Here is a 19,453-nt window from a genome sequence, read left to right as displayed (position 1 = left end):
CAACAAAAAACAATGAAAAGAAATGTTAGGCGTATTTGTATGATATCTAAGAAAACAACAATAAACATTAATATTTAACAATCTGTGTCGTAATAAATACATATAATTTCCAAGTGACACGACGCTTTCGAAATGTCATTTATAACATGTTATATACAGGGTGGCCTCGAACGTTCCAGTCAGACTTTGAGATCTTATAGGAAATTTAATTCTGAACAAAAAATTTTCTATAAACATGCGTCGAAAAATGTTTCCTTAAACAGTTACTACCCAAAAATCTCTGAAATCAAGATTATTTTATATGTTTTTACAAATATTAAGGAAAGTATGCGTTTTTTAATAAAAAGTACCGAAACAAAAGTTGTAGAAAATTAAATTATCTTTTAAATGAGATCAAAATGATTGTTGTACGTTCCATAAGTTTTGAGAAATAAAATAAAAAGAAGATAAAACTTAATAAATTTCCTGGAGAAAAATCAATAAAAATAAAAAACAAAAATCTTTTTTTTTCATAAAAATAAAGTAATTGTTCTTTTTAAATTAAAATAGCACTGTAGAATATTTTTTAAATGGAAAGTATCTTTAAAAAGTTATGTCGACAGCAAAAAAAATATTTTTTTGTACATTTGAAACTGGTTATCTCAAAACCTATAGAACGTACTACAATCATTTTAATCTAATTTAAAAGATAATTTAATTTTCTACAACTTTTGTTTCGGTACTTTCTGTTTAAAGACGCACATTTTCCATGATATTTAGAAAAATGTGTAAAATAATCACGATTTCAAAGGTTTTTGAGCGATAACTTCTTAAGAAAGCATTTTTCGACTCATGTTTATAGGAAATATTTTGTTCAGAATTAAATTCCTTATAAGATCTCAAAATCTGGCTGAAACGTTCGGGGCCACTCTGTATAACATGTTTTCAAGTTTTCCTATATTATGAGAAAATTAAACGGATATATTTAATGTAGAATAGAGAAATACACATATCCAATGGTTTTGAAGTTTGGCGATAGGAGAACGCGAAGCAAGTTTACGCGAATCAACCGAGCGAGTAAACTTTGACCGCGTTCTAGCTTAATTCATGATGACAATTCGGTCGACCATGAAGAACGTTGTCTCATTGGCAGCTTATCGGACTTCGACAAGCTGGGCACGACCTGCGGAGATAAATGTCGAATCGGTGCTTCCCCTCAGTCTTATTTCTCGAAGAAAAATCAGAAAATGTACAAGTGTGATATCAAGATCGAAAAAAAATATCTTAATATTTTTTACAAAAATTAATTCTTTTTTTAATCTTCAAAAATATTTTAAAAATAAAATCTTTAAATTGACAAACAAACTAACTCGTTTGGGGAATTTTTATTTATCAAATATTTCCAAGACATTTAATGTGACAAATCTCCATTTTTATTAATATATTATATCTAGGAAAAGCGCACGTATATTGACTGAAAACTCAACATAGGTGAAAACCACGAAAGCGTAATCATCAACACGCAGACTCGCCTTTTGTCCGACAATGGCGACGATCCTGTTTGCAATCAGTGAAGTGTCGCGTCACGCGCTGATGGACCCGTCCGCGCGAAAAATCCGTCAAAGTACTACAAATCTACGTCGCGATACGCCGATTGACAGTTGTCGAATGCAGAAAGATGCGAGGAGAGTAACTGCGCGCTCTAAAACGAGGAGATGCGGCAGTGATATATTGCCTTGCCCTTCGCGATCGCATTCGTTTCGATAAATTCCGCAAGAGTCGAAAAACCAGGCAGTCCTTCAATATCGAGGCACAAAAAAATCGATTAATGTCCGGCTTCATCGACAACAAAATAACTTATTCGCGGTTATGTCTTTGTACACTATTTCTCTCATATCAAAAAACTAAGATACCAGATTTTCTACATTTTTATTATTCCTGAATTTTTGCATCAATTCCAAAAGTGATGTTTTCTTCAAAAATTGTATTAATGTGTGTCATTGCGTGTACTTCTATTTAATTTCAGATGTCTTCGTTCTCTTAAATTAATAAATTTAATTAAAATTTACACAATCGAATTTGAACGTTAATAAAGAATAAAGAGTTTATTATTTATTTGCAACAAAACTTGAAAGCGAATTTATAAAATAGCTTCTAATCTTAAAATTTTCAATTGTTTACACAATTTAAAAATTTAAACAAATATGAAAAATACTTTAGATTATTTATTATAGAAGAAAATAAAATTAATAAATTATGAAACAATAATATAACATTGAATCTAAAATCTATGTAATACACTAAAACTAAGATAATTATAATCTTTATTTAGATAAATCTGAGAGAGATAAACAGACAGTCAAAAACAATTTTTATGTGCGTGTGTGTGCGTGCGTGCGTGCGTGCGTGCGTGTGTGTATGTGTGTGTGTAGGTATATATATATATATATATATATATATATATATATATATATATATATATCAGCATATTATTAGCATATATAGGGTATCCCCAATCTCTACCAAAAATTACAAAAATTTTGATAACTAAATCGGATACGCTCTATCGTATGGTGATATTTTTAACTTTCAATGCTGACCGGAAATAGAGTGTACAATAGAGTGTACCTGATTTAATCATCGAAAATTTTGTGATTTTTAATAAAATCCATGTCGCTTTTTTAAAAGACCTGTACGGGTGGTTAGGGACACCCTGTGTGTGTGTGTGTGTATATATATATATATTTTTTTTTTTTTATTTAAATAATCGCGGAACAAAGTATAGAAGGAAATAGGACAACAGTTATATACATATATTAACTTGTAACGACAGGCGAACGAATCTCCTTGCTTCTTTTTCGCCTAAACAATTCAACATTCATCGGAAATCCACGGCGAGAAATGCCAAGGATTTCGAGAAGGACGCGCGTACAACCCTTTTATTTCTGTTGCCCCTTTTCGTTGCGTCGCGAAGAATTTAACGCGACAAGAGAGAAACCCGAAGATCGTGCGCGGACTCGGACATTTCGAGGAAAATGCCTGAGCGAATCCGCTGGAGCGTTCAACGGCGGGGTTTAAGACTGCGCGGAGTTAAGCCCGCGGCCCCGGAACCAGAGAATGTGGTCTTCCCCGCGAGCCAGGCGTGTAACTTCATGCCAAGAGTATTCGAAATACTCGACGATGAAGTATGCCACGGTATCAGAGGTCCGTAACCTGTAACAAAGCAAGCCCTCCGGGCACCGGGAGTTTACACACGAGTCCAGGCATTCGCCGCCGCCACCGCCGCGCCGTCACCATCCGCCGTCAGCGGGAGAACGAATGCTAATGCAACGCCGAAAACTTTCTCATCGACGCCGACGACCCGTTATGAGACCGATAAGCTACCACTAGGTCAATTGAGTCGACTCCGAAACCGTGAAATGTTCTATTTAAGTAACGAGCTTTCATGCAAAGGACAGTACAATTAATGCAATTTTAATAAACTGAACAAATAGTGCGGTAGAAATATATTACAATACACAGGTGCCCCAGAGTTTATCCAACAAACTGCAGGAGCATATTCTACAAATGGGGATAAGAAACAAATGTTATATAAAGTTTGGCTAGAAATACTTTATTATAAAGTTATAAATAAATATTGAAATGAAACATGGAATAGATAATGGATTTTCCATTGCGCTGAAAGGTCGAACGTATTTATCTTATCTGTGTATTTAATATGATTGTTATTTTTTATCAATAGGTATTATACCAATTGCTATTAGATTTCAATTATTGTATGAACTATTAATAACTATCACCAAAATGCCAAGAGTGTTTTTTTGATGAAGAATTCACCGATATACATTAATTCTGCATAATGGAAAATCCATTGTTACCTATTTCATGTTTTTAATATTTGTTTATAACTGTAATAAAGCATTTCTCTCTCTAACCAAACTTCATAATATTTTTTTCTTATTTCTACTTGTATAGAATATTCGCAGTTTGTCGAATAAACCTTGAGACACCTGTATATATTTCGACTATATTATTTTTTTCAGTTTATTAAAATGGCAATTTCTCTTCTCCCGCGTGTGATTCTATTTCATTATAATATTTCAATATACATACAATCTTTTTATAAATATTCACATTTATATTTAAATTGTTGTCAAAATTTTACAATAAAGTAATTTTATTGCACAATAAATAATATAAATAAAATAAAGATAAATAGAATGAAGCAAGTGTGTAATTCTTTAAGGATGTCATATGTCAAGACATTGACAAATCATGAAAATTTTGTAGATTGTTTTAGTATTTCTTCCGACTATATCTGTAAAAACTGAGCACAATTTTCTTAAAGATTTGGAAATTATTGAAGTTTAAAGTTAGTATTGATTCTTATGGAAAATTGCGTATTATAGCACTTGTTAACAAATTTAACAAGGAAAAAAACATTGCGAATAAAATAAGAATTTTCACATATAATAAGAAAACTTTAATAAATATTTATACAAAATTTGATTTAGATCCAATTATTTGTTTAAAAGTTATTTACGAAAAATTGTAAAAAAATATTATGTCTTTTTCTCTCTCTTTTTTGCAAATTTTTCACTTTTTTTTTTGTTTTTTGTTTCTTGATTTATCGGGTATTCATGATTAAAAATTTTTTGTCATAAATTAAAAAAAATATTATTTATAACAATTTTTTTTACAAAGATGTTAAAAATCATATTATTTTCTGATGCTTAATTGTTTTTAGAATCTGGATTTATTTATTTGATTTTTCAAACAATACAAAATATATATTTTTTTTTAATTTTGACAGTTTTTTTGCTACCTTTATACAGTCAAAACATCTTAAACTGCGCGACGGATGTTCCCGAAAAAGATTCTAGATCGTGATAAAAAATTAATGAATACATTTTAAATCAATAATAAATATATAAATTTCTTTGTTTTTTAATGAACCAATTAATGGAGAGTAAAATGATATAATATAGATCTTTAATTTTATATATTTAAAAAAAAAACACAAAAGTATTTTAAATGTATTTATTCTGTGCATTATACTTAATTATGTATTATAATGAAATACTTATTGTCTCTGTATACACTTAATATTTTAACATATATTAGGCATATATTGCAACTTTGTTATTTATAATTCTATAAGCATAAGTAGAGTAAATGTTTAATTAAAACAAAAAGCATAAAGTTATTTAATAAAAAATAGCATAGGAAATATTTATATCATAAACATTAAAATATTATAATGAAATAGAATCTTCTACAAGAGAAAATAAAAAAAAAATATTCTTATCACGTAACGGGCGCACTTCAAAATTCTCCCATTGGCAATACAATGAGAAATAGAAATCTCACACACAAAAATCTGATGGAAAAGTAGTGAAAATGTCCGTTATCGCTGTGTAATACGTGTATACCAAGTGCAAAGAATTCACCGAGAAAAATACAATTCATTGCAGGAACGTGCGCCGTTCTCTTCTCTTTTCGCGACTGATAGTGAGTACCTTTCCTAAAGAGCGACCAACGAAACAATGCTTTTAACTGTACAGTACGATTAAAATGCGTTTTTCTGATCCCTGGTTATATTACAGAGTCGGTTGTGTTAACCGGATGCTAAGAATTCAGGATTCATGTTTCAAGCAATAAAATCAACCGAACTGATTCTACTTTTTTTTAATACGAGCAGTCACAACGTCAGCCATATACAATTGCAAATGCACAACGTGTTTAAAAATTTATGTTTTGATGTCATTGATGACTATTGCATAATTGATGGCATGTGTATAATCCGTTCTATGAATGCGTTTTATAATACGTTTCAGATAATAAAAAAATGTATTTTTTGCATCTTGTTTTCCCTACTAATTTTATTATTGTTGCATTGTAGCTTATTTTTTCATATTCCAGTAAAATAAATCATAGATTTCTCGACAGCATACGGTTCTATATAGTAATATGTAGATTTAGATTAATATTAGAAATAATAATCTAGTAAATTTTTTTAACATAACTTTCATGTTATATTATATGAGGAAGTTTTTTGATCAATATAATTACATCATGTACATATATACAGGGTGTCCTAGACCACCAGTTCACCCCTTTTCTTTCAAAAACTAAGCATTTTAGAGAAAAACGTTTTGAACAAAAATTGTATGGTTTTGAGGGGAATATAAGATGGTGTCATTGGTTTGACCTTGGATGGCATCGTTAAGGTCAAGTCAAAGACATCTTTAATTTCTTAAATAAAAACCCAAATTTTTTATTGCATATTCTTGTAGTTTATCTCGAGAGCTTTTTAAAACACTGTAATAAAGTATTTTTTCATTCAGAATTTTTTTAGTTATTTTGTATCTTAATCTGACATATTTTAATATAAAATATCTCAAAAATTATTTAGTTTTCGATAATTGTATCGTAATACTTTTATGTACAGAATAATAAGATAAATCAAATGGTATACAGAAAATAATTGTTTTTAAAAAAAGTATGCAATTATTTGCAATATATTTTTTTATAACAATTATTTATTTTTTCTTCACCATTTGATTTATCTTATTATTCTGTGCATAAAACTATTACGATACAATTATGAAACACTAAATAATTTTCGAGATATTTTATATTTTATATTAAAATATGTCAGATTAAGATACAAAATAACTCAAAAAATTCTTAATGAAAAAATAATTTATTGTAGTGTTTTGGAAAAACTCTCAACATAAGCTATAAGAATGTGCAATAAAAAGTAGGCGATTTCATTTAAGAAATTGAAGGTGTCCTTGATTTGACCTTAACGATGCCATCCAAAGTCAAACCAATGACATCTTATGTTCCCTTCAAAACCACACAATTTTTGTTCAAAACGTTTTTCTCTAAAATGCTTAGTTTTTGAAAGAAAAGAGGTGTATGGAAGGTTTAGGACATTCTGTGTGTATATATATATATATATAAAGAAAATTAATAAAACATTATATTATACCACATTGAATAAAAGGAGGCCAATCGGAGCCCAGACGCGGTAATTAGTGCGTGTTGAGATTAAATTAAAAATTAAAAATTAAAAAATTAAAATTACAATTTAATTACATAGTAAATTTAATGTTAACATACATTTCGACCCTCTTCGGGTCCTCTTCAGTGGACGTAGTAAAATTTTAATAATAATGGAAATTTGCAATGGCAATTCAAGACAACCGTCGCAACGCAAAACGAATATGCATGAATAACCTGGCGCTATAAAGTTATTACATTTACATAAAACGCTAAAAAATGTATGCGAGGATGACAAACCGCAACATCTGTGTCATAGGTAAGCGAATTCCACACATGAGAGAAGAAATCCTGAATGGTTTTTGGAAACTGAAGCGTCCGTATGAGTGCCTGTCGCATTTTGAGATGGTGAATATCCGGAATCGCACTTAAAAAATTAGAAACCGAGAGTCCGAACGAGCGTAAGGTCTGTCTATCAAATGAGAAGAAATTATTTCAAGAACAAATAACATAAATACATGAAAGCAAAGGATGAAGATGTGGTATACTTACATAAGAGGATAAAACACGGGAATAAAAATCGAACAAATCACCATCAAAAGGAATAAAAGACTGTTAAATAAACTATTGAATAATCAAGAGATAAAATTTGTTTTGAAAATATTTCTTTTAAAATTTTAAGTCTACGAAAAGATAGTTATATATGTAAGTTGATCCGATGGCAAATGAGACAAACACAAATTAGGAGAGAAAAGCAAGGAAAACAAAGAGAAAAATATGGATGGAATAACAAGACAAAAACAAAACATGAGAGGAGTAAAAATTAAAGGGGAAGAAGGGAAGCAGATATAAATAAACTCGGGATTATAAACAAGGAAAGAAAAAGACCTGACAAGGTGGGAGCATTATTAATGCAAACATTTTTTTAAAATAGGAAAATAAGAGCCGTCAAGGAGAATATGGTATCCTCCTGTAAGTTGATGCCGTTTCTTTGTTGTTTGATGTGTAGCATTTCGGAAATGCATCTTTTCGCATAGGAGGGTTTTTCGTCCAGAATGCCAATGCTGTTCCAATCAAATTCATGTCCCGAAAGCCGGTGATCAGTAATGACTGAATGGGAAGTTGTCGTTCTGTTGATATTAGAACGATGCTCTTTTATTCGCGTAGATAATTGTCTCCCCGTTTGTCCTACATACGAATCATCGCAATTTTGGCAGTAAATTTTGTAGACCACATTGTAATGATTCTCCGAAGGGTGAGGGTCTTTGTATGTTTTGATGTATCTGTTAAGCTTGTTGGGACAAAAATAGGCCATGGACTTATTAATCCCTCTAATTGATGGGGACAATTTCTCCGTGACGCCTCTTATAAAAGGAATAATGAAATATGAGAGAGAGGAAGGAGGGGGGGCAAGTGGAAGGAGTGTTATTTGAAGGAGTGTTTTTTGAAATTAGAAACTTTATTCCATCATGTATGGTATCGAAAATAAATCCCAGGGGATAATCATTATTTAAAAGGATGCTGATAATTAGATTTAGGTTTTTTTCATGGTAGGTGCGATCTGTCTCCATCCATATTTTTTTCTTTGTTTTCCTTACTTCTCTCCTAATTTGTGTTTGTCTCATTTGCCATCGGATCGACTTACAGATACAACTATCTTTCCGTAAAATTATAAAAGAAATATTTTCAAAACAGATTTTATCTCTTGATTATTCAATAGTTTATTTAACAGTCTTTGATTCCTTTTGACGGTGATTTGTTCGATTTTTATTCCAGTGTTTCATCCTTTTATGTAAGTATACCACATCTTCATCCTTTGCTTTCATGTATTTATGTTATTTGTTCTTGAAACAATTTCTTCTCATTTGATAGACAGACCTTACGCTCGTTCGGATTCTCGGTTTCTAATTTTTTGAGTGCGATTCCGGATGTTCACCATCTCAAATGCGACAGGCACTCATACGGATGCTTCAGTTTCCAAAAACCATTGAGGATTCCTTCTCTCATGTGTGGAATTCGCTTACCTCTGACACATATGTTGCGGTTTGTCATTTTCGTATACATTTTTTAGCGTTTTATGTAAATGTAATAACTTTATAGCGCCGGGTTATTCATCCATATTCGTTTTGCGTTGCGACGGTTGACTTGAATTGCCATTGCGAATTTTCATTATTATTAAAATTTTACTACGTCCACTGAAGAGGACTCAAAGAAGGTCGAAACGTATGTTAACATTAAATTTACTATGTAATTAAATTGTAATTTTAATTTTTTAATTTTTTAATTTAAATTTAATCTCTTCACGCACTAATTACCGCATCTGGGCTCCGATTGGCCTCCATTTATTCAATGTGATATTATTTTTAGAGCCTTTCCATCGCTTAGTCATTTTTTCTTAGCATTATATTATATTTTCAAATTATATCTAAAAAATCAAAAATCTGATCCACTTTTAAGGATATTTTGGATATACAATACATAGTAGCAAAAAATTGTCGAAATTTAAAAAAGAAGCGTTCTTATGTTTATACTGCTTGAAAAATCAAATAAATATATTCGGATTATAAAAATAATTAAAGTGTCACAAAATAATGTTTTTTGACGTTTTGTAATAGAAACTAATTGTAATTTTTTTTTCTTAATTTATGACAAAAACTTTTGATTGTGAATACCCCTAAAATCAAACTGCAAGAAACGAAGAAAAAAAGAAAAACGAGTAATTTGCAGAAAGAGAAAGAGAAAGAGATAAATGATATTTTTCTACAATTTTTAGTAAATAATTTTTAAATGAATAAGTTGATTTAAATCAAGTTTTATACAAATATTAAATAAAATTTTCTTTATATATGTGTAAATTTTTATTTTGTTGGCAATGTTTTTTTTGTCAAATTTATCAATAAGTGCTACTATATGCGACTTTTCATACTTTCATACAAATCAATCGTAACTTTAAACTTAAATAATTTACAAACCATTAAGAAAATTGTGCTCAGGTTTTGCACAGATATTCAAAAGAAATAGTAGAACAGTCTATGAAATTTTCATGTTTTTGTCAATGTTTCGACATATGACAGATACATTTTTAAAAAAGGTACGATATTAACATCATTGCGACTTTTCCGCAATGCTAATTGGTTCTTTCACTGTGCTTACTTCATGAGGAGTTGTCATCATGGAGATAACATATTTTGATAGTTCGTACAGTTTGACAATTCAATGTCTTATAATACTTAAGAAATAATTTATATAAATAAATTCAAAATTCTTTCAAATAAGTTTTAAAATTATTGTTATAATTTTTAACTTTTTTTAATTTTAAAATTATTGTTATAAGTTTTAAATTTTTTAATTTTAAAATTATTGTTATAAGTTTTAAATTTAAAATTTTTTTTAATTTTAAAATTATTGTTATAATTTTTAGAAATAAATTAAAATACTTTGTATTATAGTCTGTTTGCAGTAATAGATCGCAGATACAAAGAAAACATTCGTGAAAAATAGGAAGCATTTAGTTTCTTATTAGGATCTAGATAATATTTGAATAATATTCACTTTAAGAATCTAATAACAACATACTAAAGTTTACAATTAAAATTAAAAAATATTTTTAAAAAGAGATTGAAAATATTATTTAATGCATAACGTGCATATAATTTACATAATCACTTACATAATCATAATTCATTTATCAATGCCTGTATCGACTTTATTATCGGGTTGTTTTTGTACATCAGAGTCTTATAAATAAAAAAAACTGGTTTTGAGATAAACATATTTTCAGTGCAGTAAAGTAATTACTTTTGCATGAAAAATTATTATGTAAATGCATTATAATTTGTTATAAATACGCAATATACTTAATAATTTCTGAAAAATTTTTGCTAATTTTTTTATTCATATATAGAAAATACTTTGATTAAATATTAGATCAAACATTTGTTTTGTAACATTAAAATTGGATCTAATGAACTAAACGTCAATAAGAAGCTAAACTCTTCTTATTTTTCACGAATGCTTTCTTTATGTCTTGCGATCTATGATTAAAAATAGAATATAACATAAAGTATTTTAATTCATTTATAAATATTAAAAATTATTAATTAACCTGCGCTTTTAAAACGTATCTGAAAAAACTTTGAATTTATATGTATAAATTGTTTCCTAATTATTATGAGACATTGAATTGTCAAGCTATATGAAATATCAAAATATGCCATTTTCACAATGACAATATTGTTAAGGACATTTGCTTATGTTAATGTTGTAATTAATAGATGACAATATATATAAATTTTCAATTTTTTTAATAATAAAAATAACATAGGTGGCACGCGCGGCTAGTCCGCTCTTAAAAAAAAAACACGTTATTGACATTGTTGTTATTTTTTCGCTGATTGGTTATCTCAATACTGCTCTATGCATTACGTCATATCAATAAAAACTGTTATGGTTGAGTGATTCATTTGAAGTAATTATACATACACACCCATACACAGACTAAATGGCGCGCGCATAGCGCGCGCTTATACAGGATGATTCAAAACAACCTGACGTCCTTGAAATGTCATATTCCTGAGCGAATTGAGTTTGGTACAACGAGTAGAGAATGACGATTTGTAAGTAGCTAACTATTATCAATTATAACTCAAAAACTAAGCTTTGTTTACAAAATTTTGCAAAAAGAAAAATTATCTCAGAATTCACTTAAGAATATGACATTTCAAGAACATCAAGTTGTTTTGAATCATCCTGTAATGCTCCAATTGATACAAAAATTAAACGAATAAAAATTTAATTCAATTTATTGTTTTGTTATTTCTAATCTTGCATGATAATAATATGTACTTAGTTTATATTAAACTAATTTTTCAATCAATCTTTTTTAAATAGAAAGTAATTATTGTTTTACATTCATCTTTTTAAGTATCTAAAAAACGATAGAAGAATATGAATACAATTTTAAATTGCGCAATTTGTTATTGAGATTTAATACGAGAAGTAAATTAATAAAAAGAAAAACATGTAATGTAAAAGAGCCAAGCACTAATGGCCAAAGTTACAGAAAATAGAAAAATTTAGTTTGTAAGCAGACTGCATTCTTTGCTATGAATTCTTCTATTTATTAACTAACGCAAATTTTTTAAATTAAAATAAATATACGCTCATGTTACGCCATCGGTGTATATAATGTTTAATATCTTTAATATCTTGAATTTAGAGTAACAATGCTTTCCACAATTAAATTTCACGTTCATGAAATAATATAATACTCGTAAAATTCTCTCGAAACATCAGAATGCAAAATCTTTTTTTTTCTGGACTCCAGAATTAATTTTCCAGAATCCATTATTTATCAAATTTTATTATCGGAATTATAAATATATAATATTTAGCATAAAGTCCAATGTTCAATGATAACTAATAAAGCATAACTGTTCATTAATAGCTAATAAAGCATAACTGATTATATAAATATATATCTTTTATCATAATATTATCAGAGAAGTACATTCGATAATTATGATTCAACAAATTATTTTTATAAAAATATAGCTAAAAAAATATTTTATTTTATTAAACATATTTTATTATATAATTTATTAAACACATTTTTTTTACATAACTAAAGACTTATTGTTATAGTTGTGTATGATCAATGTTATAAAAAAAGTACACGCAATTCAGGTTATAATGAATGCATCATGGATTGCAAGCCGGAATGCAAATACATATAAATAAATCATTTGTACAAGGAAAAGAATAAAAATATGATGATTTCTGATTGGATAACTGACTAATGTTAATCATACTCTCCTGACCGGATGGAGGGTACAAAGTGCGTGCGATTGACCTTAACAAGCAGTCTCGTGAGATAACTACAAGAAGAAACAACATTCGCTTTCGATGTGCAAACTCACGTAGCATTGCGCTAATCTCCATAAAATGAGTTAACAAATAGTTAAAATGCTACATCACTCTTGTCTTTGATTGGTAGCTTCTAACTATCAGTTACATCATAATCTTACGCGTCTATTTGCGCGTGATAAAATCGTTTCAATGATATTAATGTGTTCGTTCACAACGGAAATAAAAGTGAAAGAGTGCTAGTGAGAGTGCTGGTGAGTTCTTAGAACTAGAATAAGGAATCGACGACCGGTAAGAGAATCCTTTGCAATAATTGCTATTTTATTTTTATAGTGAGCATATATTTTTATAAAAATGATAAAAACCTAAAGCACAAAATAAAAAAATAATATATAAATGTAGAGTGTCTAGGCTTGCATGTGAGCATCAATAAAGTTTGAATACATTTCATGAAGAGACGGAAATATGCATCCATCAGCCGTATTTCACCAAGCCCAGTGTATGTGTGTGTGTGTGTGTATGTGTATGTATATGTATATATTGAGACTTTTCTGATTATCTCGCGATTATCTCTTAACTTTTTTCATCGGAATAAAAGCATGATGTAATTATCGACTCTGAAAATGTCACATTGTCGACGTATTGCCTCGAAGCGAGAATGACAGGCTCTCGCATAATGCGATTACGAAATTTCATTTGACAAGAATCTTCCATTTCACTAGAATGCACTTTGCATAAGTGCAATGATTTCCTGCATGAATAACGCTCTTCGCATTCAGTCATAAATGAGTATCTTATTTCACTTTCTCTGATTAATCGCTGAAGACATAACCTAAAACAATAGATCGCGAAAAAAATGCGTTATATATAGTATGTGATAGTTAGAACCAAACTTCACGAGCATAATTATTATTCGTAGCTCGTCTCACAGCGGATCAAAAGTCACAATTTTGAATATTTACGAGCAACTCCATTCAAAAATTTATAGGATGATTCATAATTTTCTAAAATTAATTTGTTACGATAAAATAACAACGATAAGCTGCTACAAGCCTTAAATGAGTTTAAATGCATTATCAAAGAAATTCCTTGATATTAATTGATATAACCAGAAAAATACAATATTGTTTTTTAATAATTATAACAATTCTATTAAAAAATATGAATATAAGAGCCTTTATTTTAATACCAGTTAACTTTTCATAGGATGATTCGTAATTTTCTCTTAAAATAAAATTCTTGCGATAAGATAACAATGATAAGCTGCTACAAGCCATAAGCGAGTTCAAATGCGTTCTTACTAAAGAAACTTTGATATTAAAAGGAAAATACAATATTAATTTTTTTTTAATAATTATAAATATTGTATTAAAAAATATAAATATAAGTTTAGCGTTTATTTTAATACCAATTAACTTTTGATTGCACAAAATTTTGCAGCAATATTCACTTTAGTATCTATAAATTATGCAATTGCTTGTTGCTGCAAGCACGTTAAAGCGCTTAATGTCGAAAATATACAAAATAACCTGCATAATTTAATTTCAAACATTGTAGCTGATATATATAGGAAAAAATATTAAACAACGTTAATTTTAATTAATTTTAATTTTACGTCAATTTTAGTTTCAGTTTCTAGTTAATTTTAGTTATGGATTCTCGTCGGTTGTTAATCGATTTTTTATTATCGTTTTCGATCGTCGTAATCGATCAAAAATCAATTTGGACATAAACGTACATTACAATTTTAGAAATTAAGTAAAATTTCCAATTAATTGTCCAAACTGTTTTTCTATGCATTTACAACTACGCAACGCTTATAACTAAATTATGCAATATATTCTATACATCTTGGACATCGAGCGCCGTCAATATTTTGCGTCATTAACGCTTTCTCAATCATCCGAGCATCCAAAGCGATCTCATCGCTCTTCGCCGTTGAAAGATAATTATGCGCAAACATCGGACAGGTAAACGCAATCGTGCTAAAGTAAAGCGAATTGTTAACGCCGGCAACAGAAAATCGCGTGGACCTCTTCAAATATTTGCGAATCTATGCGAGAAATCGATCGAGTTGGAACGTGACAATGCAAATCGATGACATTACTTCGTGGACGAGATGATATTTTTCATCGTAAAATTATTATTAATATTCAATAAAAAAAATGACTTGGTAACGAAAATTTAACGATATTATGTACAATCTAATGCAGTAGCTCATGAATGTAAATTATATCGTAAAATTAACAATTACATAATATAAAAGTCATATCCAATTATTATTATTTAATATATGCATCATTAAAAATTTCTCTCTCTCTCTCTCTCTCTCTCTCTCTTTCTCTCTCTCATTACTATAATATTATTAATATTGATGCTCTATTATCACAAAATAAATGAAAACTTATGCAACAAGAAAATAATTTACGATATTAACAATCGCTTCTCTTTCTGTAAATAATGTATTTTTCTTTTTTCTTTTTATTTTCTTTTTATTGTGTCACAATAATTTTTTTTAAATACCGTGTATACCATGAAATAAAAGACCACGCCATCGTTCCTTTTCCGGGCAATTCGCGATTTAAACAGCTTTTTAAAGCGGAAAATCGTCACGTATGATTTCGCGTTAAGAATAATGATCTCAGTTGTGGTTTTCATAACGGCGAAATTTCACATTGGCAAAACCAAGCGAGTTGGAAACCAAGCTGCTGGAACGCGCGTAACGGCGCAAGCGGACCGATTTTACAAAAGAACCAATTCTGCAAAACGTCACGGCGATTATTATATAAAAGAGGCTCGTTATAATACGTCGCAGTGTCAGCGCAAAGTGCCGCCGATTTCTCGCACGCCCGAGCGAACACTTTGCCTGTGCTGCATTCGTGGTCCCGATGATATTTCGTGTCCCAGCAATTTCGATGCGAAATGCACTTGCGTTTTACAAACGGTTAAAAATAACGATAATTACTGTTTTTAATTTATGGCAAAATAGTATCAATTATAGTACTTATATAACCAAATATTAAAGTAAAACATCATTTTAAATATTATCAAAATAAATGATCTAAGGATTATGTTATAAATTTGTGAATATTATTAAAAAATATCAATATTTCTCAATTTTAAAATAATTTCGATTAAAACGTGAAATTTTATGTTATTGCAATATATAATAATATAAAATTTTATATTTTTATATATTTTTTTATATCAATTAATAAATATTTGTATAACTCGATTAAGAAATTATATAATTATTAAATATAATTTACATATTTAATACTTCTCCGAGAACTTTACTGTCTCTAACAGACTTTAATTAATAAATATATTTAAAAAATATTAAGTTAACAATTTTCATAAATACAAGCTAAATAACGCTGTTGAACATTTTCTAAATACATTTCTGAAATGCATATTATATTATATATTTGATTTTTATTATATATTAAAAATAAGATACCATCTTTTAGAATAATAATTTATAAATAATTTATTATTAAAAAATGAAAAGGGTAAAATATAATTTCCACTGACCTAGTCCAACATAAGTCCATTTTACATTGATTTCGACATAAATTATGTTTACGAATAGATGACACCGATTACATCAGCCGAGTAGGATTTTTCGCGATACATCTTCACGCTATTTCGCCGCTGAACTTCGTAGACAGAAGGATCTACGGGCGTGACGGCGGTTCGTTGAAAAAGCGACGAAGAGGACACGGGAAACCGTGCTGGGGTAGAAGAAAGGGGGCTCGCAACCCCGCAGGCGGTCGCGGCAACATTATTTATTGCTCGGGCCGATGAGTGTCATTTAAAATTTCGATATAAATTAATTTAAGGGGGTAAAGGGGGTTTCCAGGACGGTCGCAGTGGTACGAGGCGTAATGGCTCGGAAAATGAAGTTCTTGTAGCCTTACCGAGAGAGAATCTCGCCCGCCGTCAGCCCGCCACCCCGCCCCTCCTCCCCTCTCTCCTCCCTTTACCGCTCCTCCTGTTCACCGCTCTAGCACCCTTACCCTTACACCTCTTCGCCACCACGAGCGTGTGCCGTTCTCTCCCTCCCCCTCTTCTTCCTCTCTCCGCCAGCCTGCCCCAACCTTCAACTTCATCCCCTTTCATCCTCTATCGCTCCTCTCTGCTCTTATTCCCGGTCTTACCCGCTCGCTCGCGGAGACTCAACATTGCCTGGTGAAATATCCCTTTGCCTTCGCTCCGCCAGGCTTCCATCCACGCCCAAGCACTCCGCCTCGCCATTATCTTAAGTAAACAGACTACCTGCGCGCCGGGAAATTCCAGATAAAGTCACATGTTATCAAAATCCACCCCCGGGCCGCTCTCCCCTGCCCCGGCCGTTCGCGGCCGCCCTCAAAGCGTCCTCCGAGCGTGTAGCTTGTCGTTAATTCCGTTAAGTCGCGGCCTTACGTTCAACGTGGCAAGCAGCCTGCGAAATCGCTCGAAGAGCTACGGCGCACTGCTTCTGGTAGCAGTCGAGTGTGTGGAATTCTTAATGAGGAATCTCGAAATGATATCGGCAGCAGCTCAGTTGATCTCTGCCCGTGACAGATGATTGTTCTTATATTATCAGCGTCTTATCTTCGAGAAGAATTTATGTCGTGCGTTTCCAATAGAAGCTTGTCGGAAAAGAGACTCGCAACTTCCCGACTCTTCTCAAGCATATTTGATGATGTAACAATCGATTTTGTATGAGCAAGATAATCTATTAGTAATTAATTTAAAAAATACATTAACAAAATATTAGTGTTTAATTTTTTTTTTGGTTTATAAATAAAACATTCTTAAAACAATTTATGTTTTGTTGTTTTTTTTTTATATCAGATTCGAAAAAATTGAAACCGAAGCATAATCTTCCGACGTTGTAATCAATTTACAGAGACCCGAAAAGTGACAGTGCAATTTTTGTTGGGGAAAGAGAGCGACGAACGTGACAAAGAAAAAAATTTTTAAATCAATAAATCAATAAAGTGAAACAAAATTAATGTAGAAATTTTTCTTTTATGCATTACACTCCAATGCATATAGCAGGAAAAAGGAAAACAATGTAGGGAGAAATTTTTAAGGAAGAGAGTTTCCTGTGTTCACTTCCCTTCAATCTCGAGATCATAAGTATTCGCGGGGTGTCTTGGCATGTCGCATGAGGCCAAGAATCATCGGTATGTGGCTTCAATGTCCCAGTATGGCCGTTACAATCAGAGTGGCACGCGCCCTCGACCATCCCTCCTCCTCGTAGCTACCCAAGCTTCCCTAACCCTCCCCCGGAACCTCATCCGCGTCGTCGACGACGAGACTAACCCCAAAGAGCGATTCCCCAGCACTTCAGTGATTCCCGAGAACGCGCTCTCCCCTACCCCCTCTCCCCCCCTCTCCCGCCCCGTTGTCGCTCCCGTCCCCTCGCGCTCCTGCGAATACCTGAAGACGAGCAGCTGGATACCGGATGCACACCGTCGCATGCATTCCCGCGGATGCGATGCATACGTCGGAAGTCGGTCCACTTGCGGTCTAACCATGCCGATGTGTCCACCGTACTGCTCTTTCTTTCATTTATTTATTTTTAAGAAATATTTACATTATAATTGAAAAATTAAAATTTGGGAGATTAATTTTTTAATTAAGAAAAATTTTAAATACTATAAAAGAAATTTCGAATTTTTATTTACTAATTCAAAATTAATAAGCAATAGATATAAGATGAATAACTTTTGGATATTATACATGTATATACATAAGCCGTATACTATCTACAATCTACAACAAGGATAGATCAAATTTTAAATTTATATGATTTACTTAAATTACACAAAATCGAGTATTTAAAATACTCTTGTATTTGAAGTAAATCATACTAATTATAAATTTAAGAACAACTTTTTATTCTCTGAACGATTTTAACAAAAATTAGTTCTCATCTTTGTTGCTTATCAATTTTGAATCAATGAATATAAATTGTAAATACATTCTAATTTTGATTGATTTTTTAAATTAAAATTAATTTTAAATTTAAATTTTTGAACATAAAGTAGATTCTATACAAAAATTATAGTCTATTCTTATTTTAATTGCGTAATATTAATGCAATTTACGAATTTTACTTACTAAAATATATAAATCACTTATATCATAAAAAAATAACATTTAATTTTATTCAACTATACATTTATTATACATGTGTAAAATGTTACATATAATATAAAATTAGTATTAGGTGATAAGCAATCCAATATGAATATTTTGCATCTTTTTTTCACAATTATGGTCATTAGCATGTATAATTTATGGTATTTATCTCCATTCCTTTGCTCATATCTAGCCCTACGAGAATGCATTCCCATTCTATTTGTCGGACATCTTGTATTCAAAAGACAATCAACTGAATGCAGGACAAGATCAATGTATATTCTAATGAAAGCAATACGTAACTCTTTCATAATTTTATCTCTTCTAATCGTATATCTATGTCCAATACTTTTTTTAATATAAAGCTTTATACAGGGTGTCCCATAATTCGCAGATCACCCGTGGTGTACATATAAAGAATGTCAAGGTGAATAAGAAAGTCCTTTACCATTTTACAATTTTTCTA

General features: G+C 30.5%; 2 protein-coding genes across 4 annotated transcripts in view; one reads left to right on the top strand and one right to left on the bottom strand.

The window, feature by feature from the left end:
- The window catches only part of LOC126852000 (E3 ubiquitin-protein ligase TRAIP), an 83,942-nt gene that overhangs the window by 41,865 nt on the left and 22,624 nt on the right, over positions 1-19,453 (bottom strand). The window lies entirely within an intron of this gene.
- LOC126851986 (uncharacterized) overlaps positions 1-19,453 on the top strand; it is a 131,382-nt gene that overhangs the window by 104,843 nt on the left and 7,086 nt on the right. The window contains exon 1 of one of the 3 annotated variants that reach the window (XM_050596409.1): positions 12,839-13,106. The exons of 1 other annotated variant lie outside the window; for it this stretch is intronic. The gene's annotated coding sequence lies outside the window, so the exon portion shown is untranslated. Of the gene's footprint in view, positions 1-12,838; positions 13,144-19,453 lie in introns of those variants that run through there. One more of the 3 variants, XM_050596408.1, reaches the window with a different exon arrangement.

Source organism: Cataglyphis hispanica, chromosome 9 (genome assembly GCF_021464435.1).
Source record: "Cataglyphis hispanica isolate Lineage 1 chromosome 9, ULB_Chis1_1.0, whole genome shotgun sequence".
In the NCBI taxonomy this organism is placed as follows: Eukaryota; Metazoa; Arthropoda; class Insecta; order Hymenoptera; family Formicidae; genus Cataglyphis; species Cataglyphis hispanica.
The sequence above is the reverse complement of the archived record's forward strand: the minus strand, read 5'-3'. Positions and strand labels throughout refer to the sequence as shown.